The sequence below is a fragment of the Macaca mulatta genome, chromosome 18, assembly GCF_049350105.2.
Source record: "Macaca mulatta isolate MMU2019108-1 chromosome 18, T2T-MMU8v2.0, whole genome shotgun sequence".
Classification (NCBI taxonomy): domain Eukaryota; kingdom Metazoa; phylum Chordata; class Mammalia; order Primates; family Cercopithecidae; genus Macaca; species Macaca mulatta.
Window position 1 is genome coordinate 699489 of NC_133423.1, and position 20996 is coordinate 720484.

A 20996-nucleotide genomic window follows, 5' to 3' on the forward strand; every position below is an offset into this window, starting at 1 on the left:
AAAAGATTTTGCTGCTTCATACTAGTAAAGTGGGCAGACTCTACATGCCAACTCTTATTCAAAGGTCGCCTAACACTGACTCAGGAACTCTGGCCCTGATGTGCTTGGAGTTTTAATCCTAACGGTGTTAAAGACCACTCGCCCAGGAGCTCTGAACAAGTACTCCAGGTATACGCTGAACAAGACCACACACTCTGACCGAAATCTAACTTCCCAGACCCAAACTACAGAACCACAGAAGACACTGCTTCTGTCCAACTTTGTGTTCTGCCATCGTTTGTGTCCATTATTTCCTACAAACCATCTCATTAGAATTTAGGGCACACAAAAGGCCAATACAACAGGGTTACTTTTCAAAGGTTTGGAGGTGAAGAACAGATACAATGCATTAGCTTCCTATTGCTGCTGCAACAAATTACCACCAATGCAAACCTCCTCTCAGCCCTGGAAGTCAGGAGTCCCAGGGCTGAAGTCAAGGGGTCAGTAGCTTGTATTCCTTCCTGGAGTCTCCCAATTCATGGAAGCCACCATGCAGCTTGACTCACAGCCCCACACCCCTCCTACCACTGCCCCGGCCTCAGCCCTGCACTCCTCCGGCCCCTGCCCCTGCCCCACACTCGCCCTCAACCCCACAGCCCTCTGGCCTCTATCTCGTCCTCAGGTCTCCTCCTCTGAGGCAGACCCTCGTACTCCCTTCTCAAAAGGCACATGTGAAGACACTGGACCCACCTGGACAACCCAGGGTCCTCTCCCATCTCACTGTCAGTTACACTCACATCTGCAAAGCCTCTTTTGCCATGGAAACTTCATTATACTAACAATCATTTAACAAGTCCATTATAATGATGTGAAAATTGACATTGTTTTCCTCCTAATGAACAGATCAGTCACCCATGTAACCTATAAATATTTGACTATTAAATATACAATACTGTAGGAGACAGAGATGAGGAAGACGGTTCCTCCCTGAAAGACGACTGGACCCTAGACGGAGGGATGAACATTCTGAACAGAATCAACATAACTCAACATTTGAGTCGGAGAGGTCAAGCAATAAGACGTTCAAAAAAGCAACCAGAAAGTATGTACTGTGCCTGTAGTTCACATCTGCGCCTGGCATCATGAGCACGAGCATGCGGACACGCACACAGGGCCGAAGTTTAAGATCAAATATAAGGAGCTTCCCACTGTAGTATTTAACTAGATCTTATTACAAAATAGCCTCCTGATTTTTATCCAAAAAGTTCTCTGTAATTAAGGAAATTAATTTTCCCCTAAAAGGCATTTCTCTATCTATCATTCCATATAAACTAAATGGGCATATTAAAGAAAAAAGACAAATGTTTGACTTCGGGGGTTTGCCTACGACTTGGATAAGCATGATTTTCTTCTGGCCAAGCAGGGAGCAGCTGGACCAGACTGGAGGGAAGGAAGAACAAATTTCCACTCTGACCTCAGTTGGGCACCAGAGTCTTCCCTGTCAGAATGTGGGTGTGGTGCTTCCCACACACCAGCCTCTGACGAAACTCAGCCCAAGGGTGTGGGAAAAGGCTGTCTACTTCTAAAAAATCTATAAAGTGCAAATACATCAAAAGCTTCAGAAGACTGTAAAGGGCCAAGGAGACCACTACACCCTTGGAGTTTACAGAAAATGGTCAGCATCACACGTGCCTGAGGTCCAGGGTCAGCTCCCGGCTGCCGCGACGCCGTGAGTGCAGCCCTGGCTTCCCCTCTGATGCAGAGAGCTGGTCACTCTGCCGGCAGCACTCAGAGCTCAGAACATTCTAGAGGAAACCAACGTGTTCCTTTTAAAATGGGGAACTGGGGCAGCACAACTGAAGCTCTACGACTGTCTCAACTACTGGGTTTCGGGGTAGCATTAGGAAATCGTGAGAATCCAAATCTCAATTTCATACAGATTCCAGATTCACTGCAGGTTCCAGAATTTCCTGAAACATTCTTCCAATTTATCACTCAGGATTCCCTTGCCAAAACTAATAAAGTCTACATTCCTTACGGAAAACCCACCATAAGCACCACCACAAGTAAGATCAACTGACGCCCGCCCTTCGCACCAAACATAGAAACTGTTACTCACACAAGACTGTGCTGGAGGCAGCTCTCAGCTGAAGCCGAATCCGTGAGACATCATTATCCCCATTTTGGATTGAGTGTGAAGACTGTCAGCAAACCAGGGCCCCAGTGTGAAGCAGAGAACAGATCCTCTGACGCCTGCCTGAACATTTCCTTCCCACCTCTGTCTTGGATATTGAACACCCTCAGAGCTACTGAGTCACCCACATTTGCAGGTCATTTATCCAGCCACCAGGATAACACAATTATGCGATAAAAATGCCTTCTCAGGGCTTTGTCATACTCAACAAGGAAGCTCAGAAGGCTAGGTAAGCACAAGAAAGGGGGAAGCGTCCTCCAAACAGACAAAAACCAAGGAAAACCGTGCAGAGACTCTCCAGAGAGAGCAGAAACAGAGCCCGCTGTAGCCTTTCAGGTCCTGCTGGCCGCAGCCCTGCGTTAGGTGGCACCATTTCCACGGATGCATCCTGCTGGGCCCATTTGAAATGTCCCGCTTGCGAGACATTCACCCCCACCTCCAGCTCCTGCAAGACCCGCTGCAGCCCCACTCCATCCTGGGGGCAGACTGTGCAAGTCTTCCCGGCGAGACCCCTCAGAGCCTACTCAGTGTCTGAGACTGGGAAGCACCAAGGATCCAGAAAGACACAATCCCGTTCTCCTCGTGCCGCTTTCTGGGTTCCAAGTTGTCTTAAGAACCAGTCCTGCATAAACCCTGGGCTGGGGAGCCAGCCACAGCCCAGCAGCACCCAGCTCATGTGCTCCACTCACCCCACAGAGGACCACGGAGGCCCCAGCACGCTCTGTCCGCGGGGCAAGACACCAGAAACAGCCACAGTTCAGGGTTCTGCCACCCGCCCCACTGCCGTCATTACCTGCTGGGATCTGAATTCTCATTGGTTGGAAAGGTGATCCCACAGCTCCGCTGCCTTAATTACCTGCTGGGATCTGAAATTGCATTAGTTGGAAAGGGGATCTCATTGCTCAAGCACTCCCTGCTGCCTCCTTGCAAACAACATAAAAAATCCAAAACCCCTTGTAAAGAACGTTTACTATAACCTCAAAACAAGACCCATCCTGAGACCAAGGAAGATACACACGCACATCTGACACCTGGTGGACGTCAGTGACCAACGCCACAGCTTCCGTGTGGCGTGTGAAGCAGGAGGCCTGTCACGGTGACTCAGGCTGGGGTCTGAATAGGGGTCTTCCAAGCAACTAGGCAACCAGGACGCACACCCCAAAACCCAAGTCCCCGCACTCATGTACCTGGCAGAAATGCTGCTTGGCCATCGACACCAGTTGTGAACCAAGACCGATCTGTGTCCTGTGGCCCTCACAACGTCCATACATGCCTGGGCCCAGCACAGGCCCGCACGGCACCCTGCTCGCCTCCAGTGGGGCTCTCTCCTGCCAAGGGGGATGGCCCTGAAGTCCGTTGAGATTTCCAAAGCTCTACAAAGTCGTGCTTCCTCCTGCTTGTTCAGAAGGCCTAAAGCCCTGAAGACACCAGTGAGAATTGACCTAGCCTCTTAAGGCAGCTCAAATACCTAAACACAGGAACGCTGGACCTCTCTGCCCTCGAGAGCAGCTGATAACACACTGGGCTAAGCAGAAGGCACAGATGTCACATCCAGAAGCCAGTGGAGCTCAGGATTGCATTCCAGGAGCCGCCCATGTGAATCCCTCCAAGGCTTCCAAGTCCCACTTGATTGTTTTCATCGTATCTCTATAACATCAGAGACATTATATCTCACGGTATCTATGAGATCGTCTCTACTTTTATGAGCACATATGCTCCCTGACTTACCATGGGATGAAACTGTTCCAATAAACCCAGCGTAAGCTGAAAATATCCTAAATAGAAAGTGCATTTGACCTCATAGTTTCAACTTACAACGGGTTCATCCAGAGGCAGCCCATCTTGGGCCAAACACTGCACTGAGTGTGACTAGTTCACACCATCACAAGGTTGAAAAAAAAAATCACAAATGTAACCATTGGGAGCCAGGGACCATCTGTATTGCGGCTCCTGTCTTCAGAGACAACAGAAACCTCTTCTTAGACAAGAATCACAATTTATAATCCTCAAAATGTTAAACTTAGTAACAATCTAGAGGTTCAAACAAAGCCAAAGTAGGCCCACAAGGCCGTTTGTGCCATTCACTAAGACACACGACTCTGTAATAACCCTCACCACAGCCCCTCAGGGTGGGTCCCAGAGGCGGCTGAGGCTTGTGGCTATGGACACTAACGAAACCAAAATCAGAGTACGCAGGTACAGTCAAGTCATATGACTTCTCCACTAGCATATGCACAAATGTTCATCAGCAAATCTCATCTTCGCTTTACCTCCCTCCCATGACCTAAAAAGGAGTCCACCACACACACCCATACACACACACCACTTCAAAACCATAATTAGTACTTGCATTCAATTCTGGGCATTCGGAATAGACCTAATGGGTGATTAAATCTCTCCTCTAACCCACTTCTTAGTCTTCTTAGAGGATGAAGGATTTTGCATAACACAAGTCAACATATAAAAGATCTGCTATAGAAACAGACTTTCAAGTGGTCCTCATTATAGTGATTCAACTAATATACAAAGGACCCAACACACAGCACAGTGTATATTAGAAGAATGATTAATTTGTTCCCCTAAAAATCCTAATATCTACACAGAAAAAATACCCAATACACATTTTATCATTCTTTACCAGTATAGTCATACAAAGGAGTATCACAAAAGCAAAAGAACGCATTTGGTTTGACTCACAGTTCTAAATTTAATATAAAATTGCTAAAACCACCAAGACAAACATGACTATGAAATATTTAACGATCTTCACCTAAATTCAAGTCACCATTCAACCACCAATACCTCTGCTCTCCTTACGGGAACTTTCCAAAAGTAAATTCTGGAATTAACAGGACAAATTTTTCTGGTGATAGAAATTAGGAAGAAATTGGTTGAAGGCGGTTCCTTGGCTGTCAAACTTTTTCTCAATAATATTTTGTAAAATAAAAGCATCAAACAGATCTTTACATTAACTTACAATCTATCAAGCAATACTGGAGCAAGCTTTAAATATTAGCCACATTCTGTCAGGGCTGACTAACATTAAATCAGTATCAGTCTCATGTCTTGCAGCATCCACAGCTCATCTTCTTAAAACCACTTAAGATTTCATAATTAACTCAAACAATGTAAGTCATCTCCTTGATCTTTGACATGAAGGGGTAATTTTCCCCCAAAATAGTACCTCTTTCCTTGACATGATTTAATCTGTGGTTACAGTATTTAACAGGATTTCTTACCGCATGTTCTCACTCATAGGTGGGAACTGAACAATGAGATCACTCGGACTCAGGAAGGGGAACATCACACACCGGGGCCTATCATGGGGAGGGGGGAGGGGGGAGGGATTGCATTGGGAGTTATACCTGATGTAAATGACGAGTTGATGGGTGCAGCACAGCAACATGGCACAAGTATACATATGTAACAAACCTGCACGTTATGCACATGTACCCTACAACTTAAAGTATAATAATAAATAAATTTAAAAAAATAAAAACAAAAACAAAAACAAAAAAAAGAAATGCTAATTTTATAAGCCAAAAAAAAAAATAAATAAAATAAAATATACACCTTTCCAATATGAAAAACTCTAACTAATAATGCTGTAGCTTAGCCAGGTCTAAAGCATTTTTTTTAAGTTAAAAAAAGAACCTAACTGCATCTTTGGACCTTATGTGAGGTAGTGTCCAGAGTCACTGGGACCTCTGCTTGGCCAGTGTAGCTGGGTACCAATTAAAGACAGAAACCCAAGCATTCACTCAAAGCCCCTTCCCAGCTGTTCATCCTAGTGGAAGAAGCCATGGGTACAAATGAATGCGGCATTCTACGGAGGGCTTTGGGGATAGGCTGCTTGAGAACATCAAAGTGGCTCATGTCCCCCGAGTATAAAGCCAGTGACTGCTCTCAGCTTCCATCCACAGTAGCCAAGGTCTGGAATCACCTGAGCGCCCGTCAACAGGGGATGAAGGGAACGTGGCCCGAACATAAACAGGAGCAATACTCCACCACACAGCGGAGAGCCCTGTCATCCGCGGCAGCATGGATGGAGTTGGAGGACATTACGTTAAGCAAACGAGCCAAGCAAGGAAACGGCGCATGTTCTCACTCATAAGCAGGAGCTGAGAGCAGATCTCATGGAGGCCAAAAGTAGGTGGTCAACAGGGCCCAGCAGAGCCCACTCATAAGCAGGATGGGCAGAGGCTGGTAATGTGCACAAACACACAGCCTAATGGGAACACGAGACCTACTATTGATAAATCAGCAGGGGGATGGCAGTGGGTCATCTACTGTGTATTTCAAAACAGCTAGGAGAGAATAACTTAACATAACCAGCACAAGGAAAAGAAACTATTTAAAGTGAAAGACATCCCAAGTACACAGATTTCATCAATATAGGGATGAATCAAGGTATCACATGCACTCTGAAAATATGTACATATATTATGTATCAACAGAAACAAAAACCAATGACAGAACCATTTGCGAAGCACGTGCAGGAGAAGAATGGGAAGCCTGACATGGTGTGGCTGTGTGTCCCCACCCAAATCTCATGCTGAACTCTATCCCTGTATTGGAGGTGAGCCCTGGTGGGAGGTGATTGACTCATGGGGGTGCTTTCTAATGGTTTAGCATAATCCCCCAAGTGCTGTCCTCATGATAGTTCTGAGATCTGGTTGTTTGGAGGTGCATGGCACCTTCCCCTTCACTCTCTCTCCCCTTCCAGCCATGTGAAGACATGCCGGCCTCCCCTTCACCTTCCACTCTGATTGTAAGTTTCCCCAGATGTAGAAGCCTGTACAACCCACAGAACTGTATGCCGATTAAACCTTTTTTTCCTTATTACCCAGCCTCAGATAGTTCTTTATAGCAGTGGAAGAACAGTACAGTCCTCAGGACCAGCAATGTTTTCCTTCTACCCAGCGGCCAACAAGGTCCTACACCATAGCTGGTTTTCCAAAGCTTTGCCAGAATGCTGAAGCTGTTTTGGGGATACTAACTTTCCCCATCTCTGGCAAACCAGATGGGGCATCCTATTTGCCTCTTACCACCTTTCTCAGAGAAACCCCACCTCTGAAACAGCCTCCACCAGGTGCCTCCTTCAGCAGCAGCAAAGCTGAGTGTTCCTTGCACACTTCCCTTCTTCTGAACAAGTAAACATCTTAAGCTTGTTTTTCCATCTTCCCAGCTCATTGAAGAAAATATCTTATGCTTTCTATTTTCCTCACACACACACACATGGAAGAGAAGTGCCGTGAGGGCAGGGGCTCTTGTTTTCCCGGATCTGAGCCTGGCCCTCAAACACTAGCCAAATACTAACACGATATCCAAAGGCAGAAATGCAAATATCCACACGACTTCAAATACCCTAAGGATCTAACAGGCCGAGTGGCCCATATAACTATGGTGTGCTGGGCCATTCAACTGGTGTCCAAATCCCTGTCCAAGTGAGCTATTTAATTGAGACTTTTCAGACAGCTGTTTTGTTATTGTTGTTGTTCTGTTTTGTTTTTATTAAAGGGATATGTTACAGTTATAATCAAGAATATCCCAGGCCGAGTGTGGTGGCTCATGCCTGTAATCCCAGCACTTTGGGAGGCCAAGGTGAGCGAATCACCTGAGGTCAGGAGTTCAAGACCAGCCTGGCCAACATGTTGAAACCCCGTCTCTACTAATACAAAAATGAACCAGCCATGGTGGCAGGCACTTATAATCGCAGCTACTCACGAGGCTGAGGCAGGAGAATGGCGTGAACCAAGAGGTGAGGCTGCAGTGAGCCAAGATCGTGCCACTGCATTCCAGCCTGGGCAACACAGCAAGACTGTCTCAAAGAAATAAAAATAAACCAATACTCCCAGTTCTTCACCAATGTCAGATACATCAGTTTAAAGAAAAATATGAAAGCATGTTTTTAAATTTCAGTGTTGAATTTAACCATATCTTTTAAGAAGATATGAAGATAGAAATTCCCCAAGGATCGGGGGAGAAAAAAGCAGTTAAGAAAATTTTAAAACCTCAGGAGAAAAACAAATATGGGTTAAGACCTCAAGGCAAAACTTTTTCTTTGCACTTTGATTTCAAAAGAACAGAGATGCCCAAATTATGAACTCTCCCATCCGCATTTTATATTCGTCTGTGTCCTTTGAAAGGCTGGAGATGGGATCCCAGGTTCCAAAGTGCCTGGCCATGGCTCACATCAGGCGGCATGTTTCACAGCCGTTTACTCCCCTGACTGTGGCTAGAGAGCTCTCTGGCCCAATTTACAAAAAAAAAAAGTCCTAATTTACTCACGTTCATCACTTTGAGCAGAGTCTGAAGAAATGAGACAAATATTGACACTCCACAGAAGCAAGTACTCTCTTCCTAAAAGTCAAGTGTCAGGTTCCCATGAGCCAGGCAGCTTGCTTACAGAAAGCACTGGCTGACTTGCTGGTTTAATGTTAAATGCATTTAAAATGTTAAGTGATCAAACCCCCCTCCCAGTGGGTGTGCGCGTTGAGCTGGCTGCAGTAGTGATGCAGAACACGTTCTTTCCTTTGGTTTTGCTTCAAGCAGAGCACCTCACACCCAGGAAGAGGCCGAAGGATGGCATTGAGGTCTAGGACAGATCTAAGGAGAGCTGCAGGCTGACTGCCCTCATCTGCAAATAGTCTCTCATTTCAGAGAAAATCACTGAACAGAGTTCATAACATGTGAATTTTTAAAATTCGTATTTCTAATTTCATCCCATTAGAACTTTTGAACGTCCACCTCCCACCTAGAGAACGTCAGCTCAAGCCGATCACAGCGCAGTGCGATTTTCTATAAATAATGTGCAAGCCTGCATCTGAGCTGAGATGTGAATGTCTGGAATGTGCCTGCCAGGCCCAGGAGGAACTGCAGCAAGTGTGGGGACACAAGCCGCTAAGGAATCTGATTTGGAGGGAACTGGAGGCAACTAAAACTAGGTCCACTGGTTTTTCTTGGTAAGGTTTGACCAGGCAAACTGTTATCACTGTTGCTAATTTATGGTAATTGGCATGGGGACTTAACAGTAGGTAATTAGAGCAATTACAGAATTTGCTACTCAATTACAATGGCACAGATTCCTGAGAATGGAAGAACTGTTGCCCAGGAATAGAGTTCAAGAGGTCCTCCCCATGCTCCGAGGAACATGGCATTTCCACGCACCCCTGCTTTGGTCCCTGGCCACCACCATCCTGATCTCGGCCATCTGATGGCATCAGTCCCCAAAGCTGGAAACACCTGACACCTCTTGTCACCCTCCCATCTGCCCTGCCTTCCTCCAGTCCGGGATATTCAGAGATGCCCACATACAGGACCAGGAAACCAGGGTTATCCCAAACCAGTGCCTGCATTCAAAGTCCTCCACGGCAGCACAATCACCAATGGCCAATACTCCCAGAACCTTCCACCTCAAAACGGGAGCACATCTGGATTCAAGCTGACAATGCTGCATTCTCTTTGCCATGTACACATGGAGGCATGTCAGATTCCACCTAAAGGTATCAGGTTCCACGCTGGTCAGGAGCCCAAACCTAGTCACTCTGCATGATCTCAATTCACCATCCAGAGAAGCCTGCAGTTTTCCTCTGGTGCACGGTGTGGATGGTGGATGGTGGATGCATTTCCCCTGAAGACTCGGAAACAGGAGCCTGGCCAAGGAGGCCAGTCACCCCATCCCCTGAAAGGCCCGGACGTGCCCCTCTGCTGTCTGCACACAGTACCCAAGTCTAGCAGTGCTGGCTCTGTGGTGGGATCCATCTGGGCCTGCAGAGGACCCGGGGCACAGGAACCGTGCAGCCCGGCTACAGCCAGAGGCCTAAGGGATCCCCACGAGGCTCTCCAGCCTAGGTGCCCTCACCGCAGGAAGAGCCATGCAAGAGAGTTGCCTGCTGAACTGGAAACGCCCCAATCTGCTCAGCCAACACAGAAAGACAACAGCCACCTACAGCTGCTGAGCCCCGAAACGTGGCCACTGGGCCTGAAGGGTTGAATCTGGAATTTAATCTGTGAAGTTCTTTTCAAATGTGTTTAGCTATGTAATCAAATCTTTATTCTAATTAAATTTAAAGGAGCCTCTGGCTATGGGCTCCCTTGTCGGGCATCACAGCTCCAGGGAGTAAGAATGGGAGAGAGAGGCCCAGAGCCTCTCTGCATTCTCCACGCTAACAAGTCATCATAAGGAAAGGCACTCCAGCAGGAGAGGTGTACACGGGAAGAACTGGGTTGGCCCTGACAAGCATGACCCCCATGGCATCACAGCTGCCTCAGGCAACAGGCAAAAGACAATGATGTCCACCTGGACAGGCCACCGGATGTGATGATGCACACCCAAGCCCTAGTCCCACAGCAGCCAGAGACCACCCGCTGCTCATCCCGGGTGAAACAGGCAGAGCTACCCGAGCTATGAAAAGCAGGAAGAATTAAGGAAGAGATTCCCACGACACACGTGACACTCCTTGGAGACAGACACAGGCTTCGCTGTGAAAGTGCAGAGGACAGTGGAGTCCCTAGGCGGGCTGCTTCTTCCAATGATCGGGAAGAAACCAGATCCATTTCCTTGTAGGAGAATCATTTGTACCGTGATTAGACAGAAGGTGGCTGATGTTATCAAATCATCAAGCACCTCACGGCTGCTTCTCCAAGGAAGGCCTGGAAACTTGCAGCCACCCGCGTAGGGGCCGCAGTGTTTACAATGGAGATACGGGTGACTGAGCTCTGGCTTCCTCAGGGAAGCTAAATTTGAACTTTCACCACTGAGGAATCGGTCATTTACAGTCACTCACCCTCAATGCAGAAGAGGGCTCAAGACACTGCACCAGACTTCAACACTCAGGGTTAGGGCCAGGGTCAAATTCACAAGTTTTACAAAATGTATTTACTTGGGATGCCAGAAGAGATGCAGCTTCACACCCCTGACCTCCATGGTTTGCTTAGCCCCTTCACCAGTGGATCTCACCTACAGATGACACATCCACGCCTCATCCATGGCAGCACAGAAAACCACTTGGAAGACAGCCACTCCCACCAAGCTTCCTGACTTTGGTGTTTAAAATCTGCATCGTTTAAAATCTGTATCTCATACGTGAGATTACACTCCTCTGAACAAGACACTGCGACTGTCATTTCACCCAAAAGGGCTTTAGGAAATGACACGCGGTCCAGACGCCAGAGGTCGCCGGCCGCCTTACTCTAGCCTAATTCCTTTGTGCCTGTATGGAGGCTTCACAGATACAGCCCATTAATGACTGTATGAGAAGCTCAGGGCATAGACGAACTCAGTGCTGAATTTTTTCCATTTATCACCCTTCATTTTGTCCAGAAGACAGCTGAGAAAGGCGGGGGCAGATCATCTCCTCGATTGTAATGACTCTAGCCACTTCTCTTCACCCCAGGTCACCCCTCAGTCAACACCCTTTTGAGAAACCAAAGCAATTCTGTTCCCTTCACTCTGGGTTCCAAGCACTAAATTCCTCCGTTTTATCAATTAGATTATCAAGCAGCCGTTTGTAATCTGGACTGCAATCTGATACAAAATTTAAAGCTAATTTAAGTTGCGGTAATAGCTCCTATTCACATTATAGATAAGGCATGAATGAAAACTTTAATCTGTTCATAGGACCAACTTTGTAAACAAACCAATTATTCAAGCAATGATTGTCTTCAGTTAGATGCAAATTACTTTGCTCATAAAATATTTTCTAGTAGGAATTTTTAAATCCATGGTCTGTCTTTTCTGAGCCTGTCTCTGCACCTTCCTCTGAGTGCACAGCAGGACTTCTCAGGGCATCCCATCAGCAGACCCACTGAAGAGAATAAGCCCGCAGCCCCCAGCCCAGGAATCAAGTCCGAGCCCCAGCAGCCCTTCGTCCAGCCGGGGCTTCCTGACCAGCACAGCACCTAGAGGTCTTCCAGGTTTAATGCCACGTGTGCGTGGAAGGTAGAGTGCTGGAAGGAACACAATAGACATTCAACAAATGCAAATTCCCCCCCTGGAACAGCCCAGCAACCCTCTGTACCTTCCCCAAAGTACCCATGCCAGGCAGGCGTAGAGTCCAATGGGGGTGCCTAGGAATCAGCATTTAACACTATTCTGATGAATAAAAGTTTGAGAGGTCGGTCAGCGAGAGGCTGTCGTGGCCTCCACTCATTTGCAGGCTCTGAAGAGACACAGATTCAGGTAACGGGCCAGACAGGACAGGACAAGGATGGGGAGGTGGAGGGCAAATTCCATGGACCACCAACCACCCCGCCATCCCCACTGAGACTCCGTGATTTAAAGAGAGGCAAAGCCAGGGAGAAAAGATGCCCGCACCACACAAGCGACTGAGATTTCACCTAAAGCACGCAGCATGTGGCTGAGGGCCAAGGTTGGGCAAGCCAGGAGCACAGAACGGGGTTCACAGGCCCAGAGGTGTCTCCCACACCCACACCCCGTGCAGACCTCCCAAGCACTGCCTGTGTCTCCTGCCTGGTTTAGTTCCTCCCCCCCTTCTACTGTGTTGGTTTCTCAGCCGCCACCCACCACCACACAACCCTCTCTACAAGCTTGGTGGACTGAAAAGAGCGGGGGCGGGTAAGATCTGGGCTTTGGGGCCAACGTCCTGCCGGAGACATTAGTTCCAACCCACCTAGCTGTGATGTGAGCCCCCGAGATTTCTCAAATGTGAGATGGGAAGGTAACTGAACCCACTCACCAGGACGGCTGTGCAGACTGAGATTACATATAGCCACACCTCGGCATCCACCACACGTGGGACCCCAGTCGTGTTGCCCCGATGGGAATCCCTCTATGCCCCCTCTGCTACCAGAGCCAACTCCCAGCAGCAGCTGTGGAGGGTTCATCCTCTATTCCCACTCCACTCACCTCCCATCGCTCCACGCAGTGACCTGCCACGCAGCGGCCACCAGCAAATCCGGCCCCACTGGATAACCGACCACCAGCCCCCCCCCTCACTTTGGGGCGTCTTCCACTTGCAGTTCCGAAGCAGGCCAAGAAACTGCCCTCAAGGGCAGTCACCTGTTCCTTAGTACATGTAATGACCTGCCACGCAGGACCACCAGCAAACCCAGCTCCACCATCCAGGCTCCTGTGGATTAACCGAACCCCCACCCCCCACCTTGGAGCGTCTTCCACTTGCGGTTCTGAAGGGGGCCGAGAAACCGCTCTCAAGGGCACTCACCTGTTTCTTATTGCACGTAATGACCTGCCAAGCAGGGCCACCAGCAAACCCAGCTTCACCGTCCAGGTTCTGGTGGGTAACTGCCCCCGTCCCCCGCTTCCTCCTGGGGTGTCTGGGAGGCTCAGAAACTGCCCTCCAAGGGCACTCATCTGTTCCTTATTGCACTAATACCTCATTTACAGAAATCCACTTTGACTTTCCAGCACTGCAGTTGTGACAATTTAGCAATCCTGCTTGCAAGCTACAAGAGCTTGAGGTCACGTCCACCTCACCAGTATCCCAGAGACCCAGCACTATCCCACTGTGTTTAAAATTCCAAAATACTCCTGCAAAATGCTACTGGCATTTGCTTTGCACATAAAATGCTAAAAACCTTCAAGTGAAACAAATATCTTCAACAGTTTGATACAATGACATGTGAGTTACACATCTGCCAAGTTGTAAAGCCTCATGCATTTATAACATTTTATGTACGGTCAAATGGTTCATTAATATAAATTATGAGAATCTCTAAGAAACAGGTTTCTTCTGGCATTAGATGACCAAAGGAAAACTGGGTTCTGGCTGGCTTGCGGGCCTGTAGAGGCAGACATATCTGCTGACACAACGAAGCTCCTTCCCACTGATGTGGCCTCATCCCAGGCCCCTCACCCGGATGCCTGCAGGCCCCTGGAGGAGCAAGCTGACCTGTCCACATTTCTCAAATGCACAGCTGTTGCTCACACTGCAGATAGAGTTCAAGGCACGAGCAGGCCACCACGCTAAAAATACCACGCAGCGTCCATGCCAGGTGACGGTGGTTTTCACTCCATCCCAAAGCCCCAGGTATGAGTTTACAGCCATGATTACCACATGAATTTTTAGACCCTCAAGACATACTTTGTTTCCTTTTATGCAACAAAGTTAAAAGACTATCACTCAGATATAGGCTCTGAAACTGTGGAATAATTATTTGGGAACAGAGCCTCTGCCAGATCAGGATTAGCACTTGGGACAACACCCCGTGACCTCGGTCCACACAAACCCATCCAGACCAGAAGCCTCCCGCACTGTAATTTCTGTGGATTTCTGTAAACGAGGTATTACTGCAATAAGGAATAGATGAGTGCCCTTGGAGGGCAGTTTCTGAGCCTCCCAACCACACGGCCACGTTCAGGCTGAAGCCGCACCACCTCCAGAAACACTGTCCCTCGCCGAGGTGTGCCTGGCTTCTCCCTTTTTCCAAAACTTAACAAAACCTGAAAAGGACAGGTCTGTGTAGAAAAACACAAACTACTTGTGATTCCTCTTCCCAGTTAAGGCTGTAGGAAGCTCGTCTCGGCCCTCACCGTGTTCTGACTGTGGCTTGGTTCCCATAAGAAATAAAGTCAGAATTCTAGTCCCTTCTCCTGGGCAGTGTGGCAGGCATACATACCTTCAGTTATATGAGGAAAGGCGTGGCGAGCCCCCTTCCTTCAGTAAAACTGCACAGTTCCCAGAACCCTGATGCCATCCCCCTCACACCACTGTGAACACGTGGACAGAGCACATTTCAAAGCGTGCACCTTTGTGGGCTAGTTTTCTATTTCTCCACTAAATCACCCCAAATTTAGCGCCCTAAACTCTGACTTATTTTCTCACATTTCTGGAAGCTAGAGTCCAAAACAGGTCCCACCATCTAACGTCGAAGTGGCGGCAGGGCTGGCTCTGGGGAAGCGACCGTCTCCTTGTCTCCCGGAGCCTCTAGAGGCTTCCGCATCCCCTGGTCCATATGGCACCCACTGTCTTCAGGACCCACAGCGGCTCTGACGGCCCCTCAACTGGAAGACGCAGAAACGTCAGGAGACCGGGATCTAGTGCTAGGGCCAAGCCTCCCCACCCTCCCAACTCCTCACACACTCCCGTGTGAGCTAATATAGATTCCACTTTAACTAGTGTCACCTGTGTAAGGGGTAAGTGCCCAGCTGTGAACTGGTTAACCTCGCCCACACAAACCCCGAGAATAAACTCACAGGCCATGGACCACTCCACAAGCAATAAGTGACCACCTGCTCAGGGACCTCCATGACCCAGCAGAGCCCTCCGGTACCTCCTTGTGAGCTCAGACTGGCGGCAGGGGTCTGCAGCGCCAGAGGGCCCTGGATAAAAAAGACAGCTCCCATGTCGGGAGGCACCCGCCCGCGGTTGGGTTCCCAGTACTTTAATAGCCCAGGTGGACAAGCCGCGCCGCATGCAACCCCATCACCAGAATAACGGCTGCACGTGGCGAGTGCACGGGTAGCCACCACTCAGCCCAGCTGGCCGCGCTAAGCACATCACCACCGTGACGCCCAATCAGACTCAACTGCTGGAACAGTCCCGGCATCGGCCCCCAACAACATTCTGGATCACAATTCAGAGTAGTGATTGCGATCAGGGCCACACGTGGCTGAATGTTTTTACAGGAGGACGCCACAGCTGGACTGACGCCACAGCTGGATCTGGCTGGACTGAGAGCATTTCCCACTGTACATTCTTACAACACCATTTTATTTGCGCTTTATTAAACTTCTATGGCTTTTTTCTGCTTATCTACTTTATGGGAGTGTTTCTTGTTCTTATGACTGCGGTGATACTTCAAGCTACAACTATCAATGTGTAAAATTAGTTTGGAAGTCGCCTTATCATTAAACATTTCACAAGCAAGCAGTCAGAGGCACCTAACCCGGAGGCCTTTTTTCTTCTCTGAGCCAAAGCTACCTTGGACTCAAAGAAAACGGCACATGGAGAGGGGCTGGGTCTCCAGCACCCATTCCTAGGGAGCCTCCTGGGGAGAAGATATGGAGGGAGAAGCCCTGGGTTATGGCACTGTCGTACTAAAGAAAAGTCTATTTGGGTAATGTAAGCACCAGACTTAAGAGATTAAGCAAACCATGAAAAGAAACCACTAACCACAGCTTCTCCAAAACAGAACTAAACTCCCTTTAGTTTGAATTGGAAAAGCAGAAGTGATGATCAGGATACAAAAAAAAAAAAAAAAAAAAAAAGAAACAGTATCTGAACACAGGAGAATAATCAAGGGCCACTGTCTCTTCCTGTGTCAGTGGGAGCCTCGCATCTAAGCTGGATTTAGAAGGTTGCTACTTTGGACTGAAAGGTATCCCCAACCCTAGTTTGTAAGCAAGTGGAGCAGAATGCTTCAATTATTTCAAGGTTTAGGGGTAAAGCTCTGCAACTCTCACAACCATTTTAGTTGGTGTGAATTTTAAAGTGACTCAATCTGTTGGCTGGAGTATCTAACGGCTTAACCACGGGGTCACGTTGGAAAATTTTTCCAATTGCTTTTGTTTTTCCTACTGAAGATGCATTTGAACGTTCTTGTAGTTTGCAGTTGGCTGGTTCTGATGTTTGGTCCTGAGGAGGCCCAAGTATCCGTAGAGGAAGAATCTGAAACCTCAAGCCACTCGAGTGCTGTCTGGGCAGATGGAGACCCCAACCCGAGGGACACTGACGGACTCAGCATGGGTGCAGGGCCACCCGATGCAATGGGCCACGTATTTGCCGGTTACAAAACAACATAAGCACACACCCCCAGGTGTGCACACACGCTCTGTACACATCTGTCCCTGTCAACACCAGCACACACCCCCAGGTGTGCACACATGCTCTGTACACGCTCACGTCTGTCCATGCCAACAACAGCACACACCCCGAGGTGTGCACACACGCTCTGTACACATCTGTCCCTGCCAATGCCAGCACACATCCCCAAGGTGTGCACACACATTCCATACGCGCTCACATCTGTCCCTGCCAACTCCAGCATACACCGCCAAGGTGTGCACACACGCTCTGTACACACTCACATCCCTCCCTGCCAATATGAGCACACATTCCCAGGGGTGCACACAGGCTCTGCACATACTCATGTCTGTCCCTGCAGCCTGAGTCAAACAGTCACAGAGAGGCAGAGGAGGAGGAAGAAGGATGCGATGGGCACTAAGGTCCTGGGCCGGTTCCCCTCCCTACCTCGGGAGACACCCCTCATGTGATCCTGCCATCACTCACCCTTCCGCCTCCATCCTCCATCCTCCCACAGGGATCAGGAGGATGCCCACTGCACAGAGCTGTGATGAGCATGAACAGAAGATGGCAGGAGCTCACGCCAAGGTGCTGAGCACGGGGCCTACGGAGTGCTTCTTTCTGCTGTGGCTGACATCATCAAAGAAGAGACTGACACAGCTTCTGCAGAGAATGTCACTTGCTGAGAAACTGAAACGTGTGACCTAGGAGCCTGTGAAGGTCTAAGAACAAACCAACAAACCAAACGGTTTTGTTTGTTTTTCAAACACCATAGCCTGTTTTTTCTTTTTTTTCATGCTCTACCTTGGGTATCATTTAGTTAAATCTCAAAGTAAGTCCAATAAATACACAAAATCACAGGACTGAGCATGGAGCATTGTTTCACTTCATGTCCTCCAGCCTTTAGGACACATTAAGGAAAGACATGATTCCAGGATTCCCATTAGAAAGGCTGCCCTGAGGCACCTGCTGGGGCAGCCAAATTGCAGCTGTTGATGCTGCCCCCAAGCTGCTTGGATGAAGCAGAAGATTCTGGAGATCTCCTCTCTTCTGCCCCTTGTCCAGGAGAGAAGGTGGGGGGAGAAAAGTGAGAGAAGATAGGAAGAAGGAGGGGGGAAGGAGGGAAAGAGGAGGGGGTAAGGAGGGAGAGAGGTGGGGGGAGGGAGGGATGGGGGAGGGAGGGAGGAGGGGCATGTTCCATCCACCAAGGCAGCTACACTGCAGAGAGAATGGAGGGTGTGTTGCCTCTCAGGACAGCAAGTTCAAGCTGTTTATAATTGTTAGCGTAAACAGAGACCAGCTGAGGACAGGGCTGTCATTGGAGTTGACGTTTTATTTTCATAGTTGATATTGGGGACCTGGACCTAAAGCACCGTGCCTTGCCCTTTTGCCAGATGGGCCTATGCTTCTCTATACTTGAGTCTATTTGACTAAATACCCGATATTGACTAGGAATTATGACGTGTAGGATACCCCTTACCACAGTAACGTCAAACTCATGTTCTAAATGCAATTTGTTCAGGAACTGGCTTCTAACTCTGGGTGGGAATGTTAAGCTCAGTCCAGTTCAATTCAGTAAGCATTTATCAAGAAACTCCTAGACCAAGAGCTCTGTTAGACACTGGGTATGGGGTGATGGGGATACGAAGATGTGGAATTAGAACTCGAGAAGCTCAAATGCTTCCATTTAATTCCCTAATGCAATTACTAAGCTTCAACCTGATGGCTGTAATGTCTAAATTCACTTTTTCTTTATTCCAGTTCTACATAACAAAGCACAAATAATCACAGAGGAATGATTCTGTGTTGGACTATTCAGTGGACAGAGAAGAGCATTCTGACTGGCATGAGACACTGTCTCCATTCCCAGGGAGCCCGTGAGGTGGCTGCACGGAGCACACGCGTGAAGATTCAGGAGCACGAGCGTCAGGTGGTGGGAGGGGCACGGAGACAGCACCAGAAAGATGCCTGCCGAGGGGCCGCTGCAGCCGGGCTGGCCGGGAAGGTCACGGGAGTGGGCACAGGCATCTCCCTCCAGCCACACTTGGTTTTCAATAGGACACATGCAGGGAAGGGGATGACACCGAAATGCTGTGGCACTGAGGGAAGGAGAGGAGGGACACAGGGCCAAGGGCTGGCCACCATCCCTTGCGTCCCTGCCCCTATGAACGCTGCCAAAATCAGCCCCAACGGGGAGAAGTGAGATGGGTGAAAGAGGTGGACAGACTTGGCTTCCATGGAATTCACAGATTCCAGTCATTAAAAATCCCTTCTGAGTTTTCATCTGGAAAACTTTGCAAATGTATTTAGCGACAAGAAGCAGAAGATGAAGCCAACACAGTTGGGCTCAAACCGCCGCCCTTCTCCTTCTCTCTGCATCCAGGATCCACCCTGAGCCCCTGAGTGCGAGGACCCGGAGCTGCCCAGCCCAAAGGAGTGGCCCCTGACCAGAAGAGGGAGACGCACAGCGGGGCCCCCAGCACGTGGATGGCAGGATCTGTGCTATGTCAGTCCCAGGGCCCCAAGCACAGAAGGCCTGGGGCTCCCAGCTGAAGTTTTGCTGTCTCCTCTGTCACCAAAGTCGAGAAGGACTGAGTGAGACCAACGTCGGAGCTGCTGGCTCCTCGGTGGCTGCCGATGTGGCCCTCAGGCTGCGGGTGAAACCCTCTAGGGAAGCCGAGACAGTGGCTAGAATCACAGCCACGAGTGTTCCAGGGGCCCTAAAACACAAGCGCAGCCTGAGGAAGGCAGCGCCCGCTCAGATCCCCGTCCAGGCTTGTGTGCCACACTCGAGAGACACACGGCACCAGAACATGGCACTTTAAGTGACTTTGTGGGGTGTAGGAACACAAAGTGGGGCCTCGAGTGGCTCAGAAGTCACTCCCACCAGCCCACGGGGACCCGGGCGGCCCCTCTGGATGTGGCTGGCGTCCCTCCAGGGCGGGCTCCAAAGTCCTATGGAGGAGGTGAGTGTCGGTCTTGCTCTGAGGAAGGCCCCTGACAAGTATCCTGAACATGCAGGCACACAGCTGGCTGACTCATCTGAAGGAACCTGTTGAGCCACTAGCCAGGGAAGGCTGGAAAGAACTCGACTAACACACGATCCCTGCCCAGGCGCCCACCTGGGCCGCCCACGAGAAAACTAGGGAAGCTGTGAAGATGGAGGTGTGCACGGGGCTGGGAGAACCCTGGGAGAAGCCGCACTGGGGACAGGGAGGGACGGAGAGCTGGGCCCCACAAGCAAACGAGGGAGGCGCTCAGTGCCATGAAGACCCCGCTGCACCCACAGCTGCAGGCCTGGCTGGCAGCACGACCGTGGCTTCAGGCGCGGGCCCAGGAGCACGTGTGTTTGGCAGGAGCTGCCCTCCTGGAGCCACACTACGGGTACCGTCATTTTAGAGGCAGGTACCTGATATCAAGGATGACAATCAACCATGCCACCCTGAATTACAGCCATGTCCTCAGCGGGTCACTATTTACGCTGACAATTACAAAGAGTTTGAACTCACTGTCCCAAGAGGCAACAAGCCCTTCATTATCACGGCCGCAAGCCTCTGTGCGGCCCTCCTCCCCCTGCGCTTCCCGTCGGGGCAATCTGAAGTCCCATGACAGTGACTCAGAGCCAGCCCAGTAGCTTCAGTGCAGGAAAAATCACAAAAACTCAAACACATCCTAAACATGGGCAGTTGGTAGGAGCTGATTCCTAAATTAAACCTGTTCGGAGGCTCTCTGGGCTAGCACAGCTCTGATCACAGGCTTGCGCTTTCTGCTCTCTGTGAAGGGCGGCGAGGAGGCCGGACTCTGCCATTCTGCAGGCTCCAATACATGGAGCCTGCCCTGTGGCATCGGTGGCCTGTGCCAGACAGTGTGACCGTCGCCCGCAGTGAACACTCGGCACAGCAGAGCAGGCTTGGGGAAGAACAGAAAGTGACTTCTAAGCCCGCAGAAGATGCTAAGCCACGCACGGCCTCACGCGCACTGCGTGTCAATCACGCAGAAGCAGGAACGAGCTCTTAGTAGTTCCAGTAAATGCAAAGGCCGCCCTGGAAAACTGCGTGAACCTTTCTGACTACTCACAGGTGGGGAGCCACTGCCTG

General features: G+C 49.5%; 1 pseudogene; it reads right to left on the reverse strand.

The window, feature by feature from the left end:
- Positions 1 to 19619: 19619 nt before the first annotated feature.
- Positions 19620 to 20293, reverse strand: LOC144336471 (uncharacterized; annotated as a pseudogene).
- Between the last annotated feature and the right edge of the window lie 703 nt (positions 20294 to 20996).